Genomic DNA, 19153 nt, shown 5'->3' with positions numbered 1-19153 from the left:
TGCATATAGCTCCAATCGTTTGTAAAATTAGTTAGAAGTGATTCATTGAGCTAGCTAAAAATATCTTGCTTTGTTTTCAGAAAGCGCAGCATATTAATATGAAATTTGATTTTAAATTTGGCAGTCGAGACAAAACTTAGTTAGTATTGCAATAAGTCTAAGGATATAGTTCTTGTTGCATGTGTAAATCTTTGACTGTTTTAAAGGAGAGTCGAGATGACGACGTATATTGCAACAGATCAATATACTATTCAACTTTATAACCATGAATCTCTTTCCAGCCAAATGTTTATTGCATATAATTTATGATATTCAGCATTTTGGACCGTTTACGGCGGATTATTAGGAGAAAAAATGACTATAAATCTCGAATTTCTTTTACTTTCATCGTGTTTGAAAATAAAACTACCCTTATGAGAATCGTCATGTTCAGTTGAAGAGAGACTCAAAACTGTGCATTTGTCCTCCATATTACTTTCTATGTCTCAAAAGGGTACGAAAAAATTGGTAAATTAATCCAATAAGTCGCCGTCAGCAACAATATTAACTGCAAATCCCTAATTACTGTTGGGGCCGTGGTGGCCTGGTGGTAATGTCTCGGCTTGTGAGGTGGAGGTTTTCAGGTTCGAGACTCGATTCCACCAAAGAACCGTCGTGTAAGGGGGTCTGTTGTACGTTAAATCCGTCATGCCAAACGGTCTCCCGCTAGTGTGGTGTGGAGAGGGGGCTGCCAGCTAAGATGTCGTCCTCGTCATCTGATCGCGGCTCAAAATGACGAGGTCCGTCCCAAAATAACCATAGTGCATACTTTTGCAATGAAAACAAAAATAGAAAGTATAATTTTATCCATACAACACATTCTTGCAAAACATGCAAAAATTCATTCAAGATTTTGTCTTAATCCACAGCTTGGAAAATCCTGATTTAAATGAAAGAAGCAACTTGTGGTTCAAATTATGAAGGCATCATCGCTTTTTATCTGAGCATTCTGTACATGAAAATCGCCATGAAGGACTTACTATAGTACGGAGTTTTAATGTCGTATTTAGCTTTAAAGGAACAGGCTGTTAAATGTTGAAATATCAAATCAAACACATTTTATGTAAAATTGTAGTCACCTTTCTGTAATAATTTTTAAAAAAATCATGCAGGGCTTCCAGTTAACAACAAAAAAATATGACTGATTTTATTCAAAAAACGTAGAAAGATATTTTCAAGAACTTCTCAAATCAAATACTATTCGTGGAACCAAATACTGCCCATAGGGTTGCATCGATTACCGATTCACCTCAAAATATTGGTTTTCCTGGGAAAACGATTCTCGATGTAGAGTTCGAGAGTAATTGAATATCGATGCATATGTTGTCTCCTATTTTATCTAAAGATACAGAAGCTCATACATTCGATAAATCTAATAAAATACTCTATTCGCTACAGTAGGATGATATGTATTTATTCCACGAAAAAGGATTCTCTTCTCTTACAATAGTTCAGGGAGCTTTCACATAGTTTTTGCGATGCTAAAGAATACAATAAGGAGAATATGAAGATGCAATTGAGTTTAGAAACATATAAAACCCAATTAATTATAATATTATGTGATATTTTTGTTACAAACCATTTCAATTTTTATTAATTCCGCGAATGACAACTAAGTACAATTAGTATTAATGTTACACCTCGAGTGGGCACCGCTCTATACTTTTAGTACATTTCCTCAAAGATAATGTAGATGACTAGTAACTTCATTTGAAGCTATATTTCTGTGAAATTAGTAAGGATTTGTTTCATTAAGGCAGTATAAACATTAAAAAAAATTGGCAGAATATTTTTTGGATGTTACCTACCCCTCTTTTTGTAATGTTACTATGAGAAAAACAAATTATTCAAGCTATTTCATACTTTTTCTTTTTTGGGCCATTTTGAAACGTTATAAACACGTCCGTAACACTTCCCAGCATCTGGTCTAATGTGGTAGAAGGGCAGGTCATATAACAAAAAAACTGGATAGACCGGATGAGTTCTCTGAACTCCTTTCTTTTCCCACCAATACCAGAAGACGAAATGCTTATATCAAAACTCACTTTTATAATACGTATTTTCTCTTTACATATTTACTTCTTATGCAGTACTAAGTACTCCATTTATCTCAAGCCACGTAGAATGCGACAGCGATCACGGCCCGTGAATCATAGAAGCAGTTGCCGGTAACGTGTCGAGTTAAATTAGAAGGCTCTGTACTGGTAGTTTATATATGTTTACATAGGCACTGCGTATTTCAAGAGTTTATTACGAATCCTGTATGTACTGTGCAGTTATAATCACGAACAGCGGAAACAATTGAGATTCGTTTCACTCAGACGAAACAATGAGCAACGAGCAGAATGCTGCCATAGCTTGTATTTTGCTCACGACACTTAGGAGGATCGTAGCAGATATCATCTTCCGATGCTTTGGTAATGGTGCCAATGCAAAGCCTTGCCTTTCGCATTTATTTGCGATAAAAGAAAACTAGACCCGACAGTAAGGTAGCCAAACAGTCTGATGTTGTTTCTGAATGGACAATAGAAGAACAGATACGGTATACATGTATATCTTATAAATAACCAATGATGGCTACGACTAATAAGTCTTCATAATTCAGTAGATTTAAAAGGAATACTATTTTGATCATCAGGTAAGATTAGTGCAAAAAATATTGATCCGTTTCGTTGATTGTAAAAGAGGATCAGTGAAAGAATTTTTCAGATTTCTACAAAGTAAAGAAGATGGACGCTGTTTCAGATACACATTTCTGTTGTTGAGTATGTCAAAAAAATCAGCCTCTTTGCCTTTTATTTCTTTATTATAGCACGTACATTTTAGCAAACACTTCACGACACGAATTTAATATTAAAAAAAATCCAAACACTAAGAGATAATAATATAGTTTTAATTATTGTTCCCAGAGATTTACCGATTCTATAGTCAAACGATCAAGTTTTTCTAGACTGACTGAAATCCCCATCGATTAGGAAATACGTGCTAGTAATTCCCTTTTTTGAAATTATTGCCTCTCTAAGTCGCCACAGAGGCTTTGAATGGTGATTAGGGCACGATAATCTTAACTATCATGAAATCAAGGTAAAAGATAAAAAATTTAATTAGCCTGCATAAAATACACTATTCTCGAGTTGGAAGGCATCATCCATGAGTGGATTGGTGACAGAACATCAGACTGTTTGGTTGTTGTTGCGCTGGATACTGTTCGCTCTAAGTACTTTTTCTTATATAATCATTCTATGCAGTTATATAAGTTATGTTACTGTGCAGTTATAATTTATTGGTAAGGGAATAAAAGTAAGCATGAATAAAAATTAGTTTGTTTGTTTCTTATGGCACTTGCCACTGACAAGCCCACTGTTACGAAGACAGCGATTTAAGCCTGAGGGGGAACGTCTCTTATTTTTTATAGCAGCGCCAACTAGGGCCAAGAGTACGACTTTGCCACTCACGCATCACTCATTCGCTTGCACAACCCCTTTTTACAGGAGGGCACATTCACACATCTCACAGATAGAACAACAGAAGAACAACCATGCCCAAACCAGGACTCGAACCCGGGACGCCCAGATCACGGGGAAGACGCGCTACCCCTATGCCAGGACGCCGGCATGAAAATTAGTTGTTTACGTTGGTTATAGTTCACATAACCTTCAAGTTTAGTTAGAGTTTTTTACGATAGATTTTGACAAAGGTCAGTGAACCATGGTATGTTATTTTACAACTATTTACTTTCGGCATTTTTTTTTGTTGAATTTTTGCCATTTTTTTTATTACATTTTTTATGTAGCGGATCATTATTTATTTCGATGCCTTTTAAATAATTAATTTTGATTTCAGCATAGAGTTTTTTAGTTCATGGAATTTCAAGCTTTTATTATTTATTTTTAACGTTTATACATCTAATAAAATTCTGTATACATCTAATAACGTTACTGTTTACATCTAAATAAAAACTAGATAGTTTGTAACTAGCGTTACAAATTACAATATTTTTTTATATTCTAAGCAATTATAAAATGCCAATATTCATGAAATTTTTTAGAATAACGTCCGTTAATTAGTCTGTGGCAAACAAATCTGAGGTATTGCTAACAGTCCATCTAAACGGACATATAATAGCAAATATATCGATATGTCTTCTGATAAGATAGTCATTTATATCGTTATAAGATAGCAAATATCTTTATGATTATGATGCCTCAGTTTATAATTGGATGGTCCCTATTGTAAATGATCTAAAACCTGATGAGGAGCATTTTCGATGTAAGTGAGCCCTTTTTCAGTTCAATGCAAGCAGAATAAGATAAGGATGGAGTAATTGTCCGTTTCTCAATGATAGAAACAAGAATCTTTCTTTCTGGTATACTAAGTGCCTAAATGAAAGGTACTGTAATCACTTTATAATTATAAGCAAATAATCAAACTAAAATATTTTATTTTATGTTAAACCTTATATTTTTTTATGGCTACCTGTACAAGAAAGTTAAAGGAAGAACACTCCCGATTTATGAATGTATTTGGTATTGTGAGTATGTATTTTAAGTCTTAAACAATATTATTTTAACTCTTAAATAATAATATAATATATAATATAATATTTCAAATATGAATAATACTTCTCATTATATTTCAAAACATGAAATTTTATGAAAGAGTTATTTTTAGCATTTAAACATAAAGGAACATTGCATTTGCTACAGCACCACCGTGTGATACCTTTATATACATTTACTGGAATTTTACATCTCAAGTTAAACCAAAGCCATCTTTTGTATATCCATAGACAGTAAAGGATGAGATGACCCTCTAGGTTTAATGAGCTTATGTAGAACCAATTTTGCATATTATTGTATTTTTTTACATCACAAAAAAAAGCTTCATTTTTTACATAAATTTATCAGTATATGCTAAAATATAAATATTATTTGTTACTCTCACCATGTTTCTATCTGAAAACAATTTTTCTTGAAAACAATTTTCAACATTGAAAATTGTCAAGGATAAAAAAATAAACTGTCAAAGATTCTAGTTGCATTTGGAAACGATAAAATACTTTTGGTGAAATTAAAATACTATGCAGATGTTTCTACATAAACAGATATGAGATTTTAAGAGTACAATGCAGATCTACATCACTCTGTATTTAAGGGTTAAGCTATAAATTTCTGTTTGATCGAAACGCCTGAGATTTAAGTTTCATCCTGCATCGGTACATGCCAAGATTAGCGGTGATATAGAGCGACATGGCGCCAAAATGATAGCAGAAATCCAGCCTTTTAGTCGCGAACGGTACTCCCGGTCCCGAAAACCTATTATTTAGGATTGCTGTTCACTCTGAAAAAATAAAGGATGAAAAAAGTCGAAACGTAAAAGAAGCCAGTGGTAACAGTTAGGAAACCACATTGATTTAGCTTTTAGAAAGGCAGGGAAGAGCGGAACGACATGGAGTCTAGAATCAAACTGATCTCTCAAATAAAAAGCAACCGATCCATCATTCGAACGGTTCTTGAGAGCTTCTAGGATACATTTTCCTGTTTCCACTTACTGCCGGATGTGAATAAATGTTTATTAAATCTGAAAAGCTTTGATTTGGAAAGTTTCTTCTTTTTTTCTACCAGGCTCGTTTTCTTTTCAAATATTTGACATGAAGAGTGAATCTATTTGTTTTATATAGAACTGAAGTAAGAAAAAAATTGGATCCCAAAATAAATTCAAAGAGAATTCATTTGTATATTGGAATATAGTTCAATGGAATTCAATTTAGGGCAAAATATATTAATAGTAATTTTTTTCAGCCATATTAATTAATTAATGTAATTATTTCATTTTATTTTGGAAATTTTCAGTCCAATATGTTCTACACATACAGTACACACCCGAATATCCGGCCTAATGTGGCGGAAGGACTGGCCGGATAACAAAAAAACCCAGATAGGCCGGAGTTCTATGTACTCATTTCTTTGTCCCCCAATACCAGAAAACAAAGTTTTTATGCAGAGACTCACAGTTATAATATATATTTTCTCACTTCTCATTGAGTACTAGGGGTACTAGGGTACTCATTGAGTAATAGAGTCTCAATATATGAGCGCAGCCGCGGTCCGGTGAATCATAGCAGCAATTACAGGTAACGTATCGAGTTAAAATGGAAGGCTCTGTAATGGCAGTTTATAAATGTTTATATACTGCACTGCACGTTTCAAGAATTTATTGTTAAAGCATATAAAACTGTTCACATTTTAACATCCATTCTGTAATGCTCAATTTAAATATAACAAAACATAAATGAAACATTAACGTAAAGACGGAAGAATTAAGAAAGAATTCTAAAGAAAATTGGCTCAAACTGATTTTATTTTACTCTGATGAATGATTAAACAGATATGAAAAGTTAACCCTAAGATAAGAGTCAAAGCTTACAATTTTTAGGTTTTGAAATGTTCTTAATAGACGACTTTATACACGCCTTGCCTTCCTCTTTTAATTATGATAAATTAAAACTTGGCCAACTTGGCCGGCTAGTACGGAAGCCAAATAGTCGCGAACCGGATACCTCGAGAGTGTACTGTATATACAATGCAGCCTTATTTAGCAACATTTAATAAAGTGTCCAAAATATCTCGATATTTGAATCTCCCCAAGCTTCTGAATTCATATATCCATCTTTATTTTGAATAACATGTCGAAGACTAACGTCTTTTACTAAAAAGCAAATAGTTTATGGCATGAAAATTAAATAAAGATTTATTAGTTTTAATTTTATTAAATTATTTTTGGAAATTCCTACTTTGCAAGTGTAATGACTATTAGTTAGTTACAAGTTACGAAATCAGATTTGCAATGTTTTCTAATATAATGAAATTCTCAAGTTTATAGTTATGAAATTTTAATACTTCCTACTGTTTATCTGACAACATACAAATCTAGAGAGAAATAAACAAATAATATAACGCCAGGACAAATATTTTCAGAAATCTTTTATGACGGAAAGCAAAGGACATAAAGAATGAGAAATACAAGCTAAATAGATTTAGCTGACATATTTCGGTAGGAAGCAATAATTGTGCTTTTTAACTCCAGTAAATAAAGGATTTTAGTATTCTAAATACAAAACTGGTTAATAAAATTTTAATGCTTCACGAAGAAACAATTATTGTTTCTGAAATAATTTTATATCCTTAGTAATTATAAATATAAACCCCGTCCTGACGATGCATTCGGGTTTATTGAATGATCAACTCTTCAGTTGCTTCAACACATTGAGCTGTGGTGGAACCCTTTATCTTGGCAAATGATCAGATCTTTACTATGAAAGATGAAAACATCAAACGAATATACTGGCATTCTTTATCTATTCAGTGGATAAATAAAAATACAAAAGCATAATAATATCATTAAATGACTTACTTCCATTCTTATCCTAGTAATTCATTCTTATCCAAAATGATTTATCATTTTTATTCCTTATTTCATACTTATTCAAGTGATTTATCATATCTATTCCTAGTAATTCGTTCTCATTCAAATGATTTATTATTCTTTGTCCTAGTAATTCATTCTTATCCAAATAATTTATCATTCTTATTCTTAATAATTCATCCTTATTCAAGTTATTTATCATTCCTATTCCCAGTAATTTGTTCTTATCCAAATAATTTATCATTCTTATTCTTAATAATTCATCCTTATTCAAGTTATTTATCATTCCTATTCCCAGTAATTTGTTCTTATCCAAGTGATTTATCATTCCTATTCTTATCATTCATTCTTATTCAAATGATTTATCATTCTTAGTCCTACTAATTCGTTCTTATTCAAATGATTTATCATTCTTAGTCCTAGTAATTTGTTTTTATCCAAATGATTTATCATTCTTTTTCTTAATAATTCTTTCTTATTCAATCGATTTATCATTCCTATTTCTAGTAATTTGTTCTTATTCAATTGATTTATCATTCCTGTTCCTAGTAATTCATCCTTATCCAAATGAGTTATCATTCTTATTCATGATAATTCATTCTTTCTTATTCATGATAATTTATTCTTATCCAAATGATTTATCATTCTTATTCATGATAATTTATTCTTATCCAAATGATTTATCATTCTTATTCATGATAATTTATTCTTATCCAAATGATTTATCATTCTTATTCATGATAATTTATTCTTATCCAAATGATTTATCATTCTTATTCATGATAATTTATTCTTATCCAAATGATTTATCATTCTTATTCATGATAATTTATTCTTATCCAAATGATTTATCATTCTTATTCATGATAATTTATTCTTATCCAAATGATTTATCATTCTTATTCATGATAATTTATTCTTATCCAAATGATTTATCATTCTTATTCATGATAATTTATACTTATCCAAATGATTTATCATTCTTATTCTTAGCAATTTATTTTTATCCAAATGATTTATCATTCTTATTTTTAGCAATTCATTTTTATCCAAATGATTTATCATTCTTATTTTTAGCAATTCATTCTTATCTAAATGATTTATCATTCTTACTCCAAGTACAAGGTAAAAAGTAGGAATAAGAATAATATATTCCAACGCATCAACAACCTTTTTTCCGATTTTCTTAACGAGCAGTTTTATTGATGTAAGTGATATCCTATGAGTCACCATTTCCCGTCATTTACACCATTATTTTTCTAGTTCATTGAAAAGTGTAGAATTGTCATTAATATGAGATTCTATTTACTATTTAGCCGAGATAAAAAATTTGGACATATAATGAGAGTAAAGAGCAAACTCCAAAATATAAATATTCAACTATAGAGCTATAAAGACTTCACAAAATCTTTGAAAGAAAGATTTCGGTGCTACATTTTCTATATTTGAATACTGTACTATATGTAATCTGTTGCGCAAAAAGTTACAGTTTTTACTGAATAAACTATTTTATTAGTTTTCATAACAATATTTTATTCCTTTTTCAAGAACAAATATTAATATATATCTCATTGGCAAATCAAGGTACTTAATTATTTTAAACTAGTATTAAAACAACTTAATTATTTTAAGCTTTTGATTGATTTCTATTTGTTTCCTCGTATATAAAGTGAAAATACTGTAATTGTTAAAACACTAGACCTTGATATTTTGAAGAATCCCTAAATTTTGTAAGAGAATGTTAGAAAGTCGGGGAGAAAACACTCTATTTAGTTGGAATTAGATTTGTATATCTACCAACACGATAACTAAAAAACTGAAATAACCAGAAGAGTTGGAATTTGGCACAGGTTTTGATACTATATTTTCCATGCTTTATAGAAAACTACCTGTTTTCTTAAGCTTTAAAATATAGATTGCAGAGCATTTTAAATTCTTAAAACTAAAATAATACTCCAAGCAATTTAGCATTCCATCGGCTTGTTTATTCTTTCAACATAACAGCGTCTCTTACAAACATTGCCAGATTCCAGGAGGTTTACAATTGATCATCAGCTATTATACAAAAAATAAATGAAATAATATTAACAAAATATGTTTATAGAAGAAAAAATCGTTTGATTTTACTTTTTAATAATATTTTAACAAAATAAAAATGGTAGCAGTTATAAAATGTCTGAAAAGAAACGTCTGCTAAATGTCTATTAGCAGATTTAGATTATGATATTTACCGAACACCATAAGTAAAGAATTCTTACAAATTTGCCATCAAATTCATCGGCCTTTCTATTCAAGGGATATAATTCAAAATCATTACAAATTAGAAATTTTTCCCTTGACAGATCATTCATAATTCACGTTCAAAATATTTACAAAAATTTACATATGATAAAGCTTAACAGAAAATGGATCTGATTTAGTAAATATATCAGGAAATTTAACGTTGCTGTCCCCAAGCAGTCTACAAATTTATATGGAAAATTCTCTCTCATACAAATTCTCAGATGAATCCAGAAAATGATAGCTCTTTTTTTATTGCTTAACTGTGCCCATTTGCGGCCGAATATTAAACAATAAGTAGAATAATTTCTGTATTCAACAGAATAGAATTCACTTTTCTGCCGATAAATGTTTCATACGATCTCATTTTGAAATCGGAAAGAAAATTTGATTTGTAATAGAAATAGTGAGAAAATGCAAATTAGTTTTACTTGAAACGCAAAGCTGATTTGCAATGAAAATTTATCTCAAATCCTACATAACATTAAACTGTGCTTAAAACTGCTTTTTTCTAATGCTGCTTTGCTACAGCATAATTTTTACTTTGATCTCTGCATTTTTATTTATTTCCGTATGCTCTATTTCCAAATTACTATACTCACTGAATCATGTTCCAAATTTGCATAAAAGCGCAGTTAAAATTCGATTCGTGCTGAAGCTGCAAGCTGTTGCCTTACTATTCTCGAGAAATCTTTTAATATGTTTTGAGTAAATGCAGTACAGATCATGCTGTTATCACGTTTCCCACGGATTATGTATTTCGTTATGTGAAGGTAGAAACGAGGGAAGCAAATGTCCCGACTGAGTCGTGACAGTTACAGTTTTTGTATTTTTGTTCCAACTTGTACGTAATTTAGCACGTTTTAGCGTCCGGCTTTGAAGTAACAAGAAGACCATTTTAGAAATGACAACATAATTTGAACCACAATCTGATGACGAGGATGGCACTTGGGCTCACACTCCTCCAAAATCCTGCACTACATCAGGGAAAAAAAACCATGATGTCAGATTTAATGTGCGCAGCTCATCAAAAATTATCCGAACACTGCTCCTTATACCGAAATTAAAATTACATAAAAATTTTTTCATCTATAAATTTCACAAACTCAATTTTTTAAATAGCAACATTCAATTTCAAATACATATCTAGGTTATCCAGATTAAAACAGCTTGAATACATATAACATTTTGTGATTTTAAGTAAATGGTTGATGAGAATAAAGAATTAAAATTTTCAGTTTCTAATGTTAGTTTCGTTTTTTCATTGTATTTTCATATATAATAAATACTTTACAATAATTCTTGATTTACCTTAAAATAATAAAAAAGGCAAAAGTTATGCATACTTAAATTTATAAAAGTCATATATATATATATATATATATATATATATATATATATATATATATATATATATATATATATATATATCAATTTCTCAGTTCATAAGTTAAGCACTTTCTGAATTGAAATTTACAAAAAATTCGATAATAACCAAAACAGCAAGATCTTAAACATCACCTTACAAATCCTATTCTTTTATGTCATAAGTTTTAAAGACATATAGCAAAAACTAAAAGATTTGAAAACAGCATGATTTTCGTTTTCTTTGCGAGAGGGGCATATCAGCTTTAAAAGGGTTTTTCAGGTAAGGATTTTTTTTTAAAAAATCTCTAATTAGGGATCTAATTTGAACTAAATCTCGAATTCTAGCTAGGGATAGAAACGTTATTACAGATTATACGTTATCATTAATTATTACAGATTTAAACGTTTCAACGTTATTATAGATTAAGATTTTTCTTTTCTTTTGACATATATATGAAGATGAGGGAGAAAGAACCGATCCATGTGACAAATTCTATTCTGTTTGCATTCCAAACGAAATTTTATTTGGGACAAATAGATGCCGATTACAGTTGTAAAAATGCCTTGCGAGACTTTAAATTACTCGATAAAATACAGAAGTAAAATTCTGTGTTATGCATGCTATTATGTCTAATTGTGTATTTTATATTAATTTATATAGAGCTAAATAGATAAAACGCCATTGAATAAAATACAGCTCCTTGTGTAAGGATAATGCACTGCCTCTAGACTTTGATAAAATACCTCTTTTAAAAAATGGAACAAAAACTTAAAAATGTTTCGGTAAATTAATTATTCTTTTTTTTAATGCTCTTTATAATAAGTGATTTTTCAAATTTTTTTTAAAAAAATGATATAATAGTTTGACGTAAAATTGGATATGCGTTATGATATTTATATTTCAATTATAAAAGAAAGTTTGAGAAATAAGCATCTTTCTTTTATTTTGTAGCTATCTGCAAAAGCCTTTAAATTTCAGCTTATTTTATTATTATTAATAGTCAACTTATTCATTATTTTTTTAAAATTTTAAGCAATATGCCTTAAGAATATTCTTTTATTGTTTTTAATTTCTAATTAAACATACAAATAAAAGTATACGTTCTAAATTCTTATTTTTGTCATATTTCATCATTTCTAACAATAACTTTAAAATAAAGCATTTATTTTTCTTCAGACAATAATACCACATTAACGAATGAAATAAAAACTTGAATGAATGAAATAAAGTGTTTACAGAGTGAATTATTTGCTATATTATCATATATTTAAATAAAAATTAAATCTTTATTTTTGTTTATATATATTTACCGATTAGTCTAACATTTTAGAAATTTTAGGGCACTCTAGAAGGGTCGAAAAATTGCAGGCTGCAAGTTGATGATTTGTAGATGATCCCATTTTCGTGAATGCAGTTGCCAAATCTTTAAAGAGTATATTCTTTCAAGTTGAATGACCTATTTTCTTTGAATTTAGCTTTTATAGATAACAAACAATATGAAAAATCCAGGTATTTATTTGACCGAATGTACCAAACACACAGACAGGCGGTACGGGATTGAGGGACTTTGACAGAATTCAGTTTCGAATCTGCAATCTTTTTGCTTTAAAGCTGAGGACATAACACTAAACCAAAAAGACCCACACAGATTTGAACAAATGCGCAAAACTGCAAAAACAAATAAGCAAAAAAAAAAAAAAAAAAAAAAAAAAAAAAAAAAAAAAACCGGTTTAAATTGACATATATATATATATATAATGATATTTTGATATCTAATTTAAACTTAATTAATTTCCCAACTTTCAGTTTAATTTAGCCCATGTCAAAGTCAGTCTAAAATATTCTCTTATTTCCTGATCCCATTTCTTTTTTTATATTTAATTAATTCAACTGAAACTTTATAAAAATGCTTTCGTCAGCGGTTCCCACGCTCTGAGTGAAGGGATAGAAAATTGGCAGCTAAGGAAATACTTCTAAAATATCCCTATGTTTCCCTTGTCTAAATCGGCACGTGTAGAGAAATCTTTTCAAAATCTCATGATATATAAGACCAGGGATAATTAATTTCTCTCTCTTTTACCTTCTCCTGCTTTTGTCTGCGCTGTGAGCGGACGTGTCTTGTCTGCGCCTCTTGTAAATAAAGTATGCCTTCCATGGTTGGATTAAAACGAACTTAAAAATGCAAATATATATATATATATAAATAATATATTATTCTACATATATCTGTTTAGATTTCTTTGTATTCTTTGAAATTAGATTCTGAATCCCCCCCCCCATTTTTCATTTTATTCATAAAAAGTGTTTTTCGAATTCAAATAAATGATTGGAGTTTATCATCATAATTCCTTTGAATACAATTAATTTACATTATCTTGCTTTTATTATGTAAATGGTCAGAAGGCGAAACGTTTCTAAAAGTTCAAAAAAATCTCATTTTCTGATTTATTTTTCTTTGCTTCAGTTTAGAAATTTCCCCCATTTTGATATTCTGCTGATCACTTACAGTCGAATATTTTATTTCGGAACATTAAATTAGATTTCAATTCGAATTTTTAAATGAATAATCGGAAAGAAGTAAAGTCAAACAAACAAGGGAAAAAAGTAATTTCTAGTAAATCAAAACGCAGCAGACGTTCTCCACCAGATTGCTGTGATACGTGAGTAGAATTCATTGGATAAAAGGATTCGTGTTGGATCTTTGAAATTGATATATTTGTGGCGAATTGGAAGAGATGAGTAGGGGCAGTTTCAGAAATTTTCCCTTGAGGGGTGGAACGAACATTTTCTCCCTAATTTAATTTCAAAATAACACACAATAATTAATTTTATATTTATGAGCATGTATTTTAATCAGCGACATCTATTGGTAAACATGCGAAGTATCTATATAAACGATAATGGTTTTGGGTTTTACCAGCTTATTAATACTTTATTGTTATCGTTTTGAAAGTGTTTCATTTAGTATTATTGAGTTATTTTGTGTATAAAGACACCAATCATAGAAAGCTCCAAATTGCATTTCCGACAGCCATTGCTTTTTTTTTGTTTTATTTGAAGAAATCTGCTGCCGAAGCCCATCAGACACTTTTAGAAACTTATGGTGATACTGCTCCGTCATATCCCAAGTGTCGGTTTTGGTTTCAGGGATTTAAGAGTGGTGATTTCGATGTCAATGACAAAGAACAGTCTGGAGAACCAAAGAAATTCGAAGACAATCAATTACAAGACTTAGTGGACGAAAATGAAAAAAAATTGTAGAAAATGGCGGATAATATTTTAATTGATATATATTTTATATATATTGTATAAAATTTTCACAATAAATGTCTTTTTAAAGTGAAAAAAATGATTAAAATATATGCAAGCACCTAATATCTAAATGTAATTAAGAATTTAATAGCTAAATCGATTAATGGAAATAACTATTTGCTATAATTAACTATTTGTGGTATCGGGACATTAAGAAATGGCCAATGCAACGAAGAGCAATAACAGAAAATTAAGAATCAAGAGCATAATTTCAAATTAAATGTTCCTCACTGATGTACAAAAGAAGTTCTCACATTATTATTTAAAACAAAAACTAAATAAAGTAATAGCCGAAACAAACGAAAATAATTATTAATTTATTATGAAATTTGACTAGTGAATGGTAGTTTATGCTATTTGAATGAAACTTTGTTAATTAATTAGACACAGTATGAAATAACATAAATTAAATCGAATGTTAAAGACCTTCACAAAATCACATTTGGATTGTTCGTTAAAGTATCAAACAATTATTACTTTTAATTTTGTAAAATAAATAAATATTTATCTATGATGAATTTACTTCATCTTAATAAAAACTAGAAACAATTATGAAATTTCAAATAAATCTTATTTCTGAAACAAAACAAAGTCTTCAGGCCGGATTCTTAATTTCTTTTTTGTTTCTATTTTTATTCATTTTGCTTTATTGACTTGGTATTTTCACTAATTTTGTTAATAAAAACTAGATTATAACTACCAAATGTTTTCAATTCAGAAATATATTTTGGAAATAAATTTATATAATGAAACTGAATTTCTATACTGTTTTGGAAACTTTTTGTCATAAGTTTCTATATTAACCTTTTTTTTAACTAAGAGTTTTTATTTTTCAACTTCTGATTACATTTTAAGTTCTTTCAAAAGTAAGGATTTTAATACATAATATTTAAAGGCATTCATTTGTGCTAATATTTTTATTATTTAGATTACTTAAGAAAGTTATTTCATAAGTTTGATACTTGTTAAAAGGTAATATTAAAATATACTTTATTAGAAAACATAAATTACAGGCTAAAATTTAATGATAAGAATTCAAAAATAATCTCAATTAGAATTTCTAAATATGAGAATTGAAGAAAATAAAATCCCCTTTAACTTATAAAATCAATGCGTCACAATATCTCCATTCAATATTTCAGTCAAGTTGAAATAACAAGAAATCCGTTCATTATTGACACAACATTTCAAACCGTATAAACGAGGTTTCCATTGAAGTTGCATGCAATGAGATGAGCTCTTAAAAGAGGAATTCGCCCTTTTTTTATTTAAAAGCACGAAATCTACGTATGATGTAAATTGACAAAAAAAAATATAAAAGAAAAGATAATCATTTGATCACAACTTATTTACAACCATACAACCTCCTATTATTTATGCTAAATCGAATCAGTCGTTAAAATGGTTTATATATTTTATAATTCATCCAAATAAAATGCAATAAAGTAGAAACTTTTTCAAATGAATTTGTCAAGAAAATGAAAAAGAATAACGCCTGGGTGAATGAAATGACGCTTCTTTTCTTAAGTGTTGAAAAAATATGAATCAAACGAAAGAAGACAAAAGATGACCATGCATTCTTTATAATAACCTATCATTATTCTTTTGCATAATACTATAATCTGATTTTCACTAATAACCCATAAACAATTGATCAGAATGATCAATGGAAGTAATAATACAAACGAAATTCCATCCTTCGAGCTGAGTCTAACGACAAAACTGTCAGCGAAATGAGAACATCAGATTAATTATTTCACTTATATTGCTACACATTACACATTGCAAGATGAATGGTCAAATGTTTAATCAATTGTTGTTGTTCGATTGTTTTAGCTGTAGTTTTTCATCTGTATATTCCGATAAAATTCGCTTTTTTCAACTGTTTACTGTAATATAATAGTTTTTGGACGGAATCTACGTTATCATATTCCTTGAACCTCACCTCTTCACTTACAAAATAGTTAAGAGCTTTGCTGATGAAATTCTTAATTTTTCGTCGACGAGAGGCAATTATAGTGAATTATAAACATATATTCTAAAAAATATAATTATGCTTTTGTAAAAATTGGAAATTTATACAAAATAACAAATATTATTGAAATAAGAATCAATATGTTCGTTCAAGAAAATCGTTTCTATGCAATTAATTTTAATATCTCTGAACAGGTATCGTCCTCGTCATCTGACCGCGGTTTAAAATTACAAGGTTCGTCTCAAAATGACCCTAGTGTTGCTTTAAAACGGGACGTTAATATAAGTAAATTAAACTTGATATCTCTGGTTTTATCTCTATCCATTTCAATCACAAATAAATTTCAAGCCGTAATCATGGTCAGAATTTATTTTTAATTTGTAGCATGGCTGAAGATTCAATTTTACAAGCTATTATATATTGAGTGGAGCCATATAAATTTTATTACTGTATAGGCTTATACAGTAATACTTACACTTACTTACTTACACAGTTTCATAACCTAAAATTGCATAACTTATCTCTTTTGTACTCATCTAGAAAATGACATGAAAGTTAATGTCTTCATTGAACTGAAATATTACCCTTTATAGCATGCAAAATCAAACTAAATAAATTAATTAATAACTAAATTAAATATAAAATAAATTATTTATTAATAAATTAATAAATAAATTAAATATAAAAAAAAGTAATTCTATCAAAATTTATTTTCAAATTACCAATGAAAAAATAATGAAACTAGTTAGCAATTTTTTTCTAAAATATCAAGTAATTTCTCAGTATTTGAAAAAAAAAACGATAAAATCAGGAACAGCAAATAATTGAGTAGTGAAAATAATATCAAAAATAAGAAGGACTCCATTTTACATTAATTTAATTTGTGTGTGAGTGTGTGTGTGTGTGTAAAAAAACTGCACGACCAAAAATATTAAATATCTAATATATATTTTCCTACTTCTCAAAATTATATATATATATATATATATATATATATATTTTAAAGAATAAAATTTTAACAATATCATATGATTTAAAATTTATTCTGATATTTCCCATCTTGTGAATAAACTTCTGTTTCCGAGATTAACGTTATTTTTTTTTATTATTATTTTTACCGGCAACGAATATCATGCAAATTCTCGCGATTTTTCGTGTTTATTTCATCGCTGCCAAAATGTAAGAAATGTCAGTTTTCCATCTGCATATTTATTTCTTTTTTTACCGTCTGTCGCGTTAGAGGATTACTCATTTGCAGGAGAAAAAAAGTTCAACAAATGTAACACTCGTGACCTCCGACATTTGGCGCGTAGCAACAGAACTAAATAAAAAGAATTTTTTCACGGAGTTTCTAAAACATTTTGAATTCATTCTCCTTAAAAATAAAAATAAAAGTCATTAGAATTATCAATGGTAATAGAATGGGAGCTTTTTGAATTCTGAAATTATATATATATATATATTTTGCTCGTTTGCTTTATTATGAATGGATAATTATCTTTATTCATAAGTAAGATGTAAAAGTTTAAGGAAAAAAAATCTGTATAAATTTTGAAGAGAAATGTAGAATCTAAATTGATATAAATGAGTGAACTAACATTTTGCTTAATTTTTATAACTTTGAAATGATTTTGCTTTAATTGTAAAAAAAAAAAAAAAAAAAAAAAAAAAAAAAAAAAAAAAAAAGATTTTGAATTAAAAAAAAAATAATTTTGAATAAGTCCTGTAAATTAAGAATAAAAGTAAAAAGAATTTTAAAAGTATTTTTTTGTTAAAATTTTAGAAAGTAGAAAAACTTATTCAATCAAAAATATTGAAAGCCAAAACAAAATCGAACAAATTTCAGGCACTGATAGAAATACTCTAACCGAATAGAAATTTTATTCACACTGTATTATTCATTATATTTTAATCCAACGAAATAAAAAAAATAATTAAAAATCTATTTTTGGAATTAGTTTTAAAGATTAAATATAGACATGAAGGATATTTTAAAAACATGCCTTTGCTTGTTTTTAAAAAAGTAGAAAATATATTTTATCAAAAATAAGGACGTCATCAAAATAGAATCATAAAAGTGTATGGCAATGATAAAAATATTTTAAGCAAATTTGTATTTTATTCACATTTGTACTATATTCTAAATTTTGGAATGGTTTTTTTTCTTGTAATATTCATAGCAGTTTTTATTTTTTATCTCATTATGCTTTTACTGCTTGATTTCGATACACCTATTTTTAATAATTAAAAAATTATTCACTTTTTCTAATACAATAATAACAGTATTATTCTTTTTTTTAAAAAAATATTTTAATTATTATTTATTTTTATACACAATATTTCATAATTCATTATTATAAATACTATAGAATTTGGGAATTGATTGAAAAATATATACCAGATGGCGCTACTTTAAAAAAATAAAAATTTAATTAGAATGAATCGTTAGTTTAAAGTTTTATACCTCGGATAATAAAACCTTAAATCATCGTTGGAGACATTTAACAGTTCAAAATTTTGGAACTCAAGAGCGTTGAAAAATGAGTGCGATATCAATTACGAATTATATTATAAATTTATTAATTTTAATTTGATAATATAATTTATAAATTATTATCAATTATAATTGATATTATAATTTATAAATTATTATCAATTATAATTGATATTATAATTTATAAATTATTATCAATTATAATTGATATTATAATTTATCATCAATTACGGATCATAATATCAATTTATCAGTTATA

General features: G+C 28.4%; 1 protein-coding gene across 1 annotated transcript in view; it reads right to left on the bottom strand.

Annotated features, from left to right (window-relative positions):
- Positions 1 to 19153, bottom strand: part of LOC129987761 (uncharacterized) — a 185002-nt gene that overhangs the window by 144109 nt on the left and 21740 nt on the right. The gene's annotated exons all lie outside the window — the stretch shown is intronic.

Source organism: Argiope bruennichi, chromosome 10, assembly GCF_947563725.1.
Source record: "Argiope bruennichi chromosome 10, qqArgBrue1.1, whole genome shotgun sequence".
Lineage (NCBI taxonomy): Eukaryota > Metazoa > Arthropoda > Arachnida > Araneae > Araneidae > Argiope > Argiope bruennichi.
Note: the sequence above shows the minus strand (reverse complement) of the source record. Positions and strands in the feature narration are given on the sequence as shown.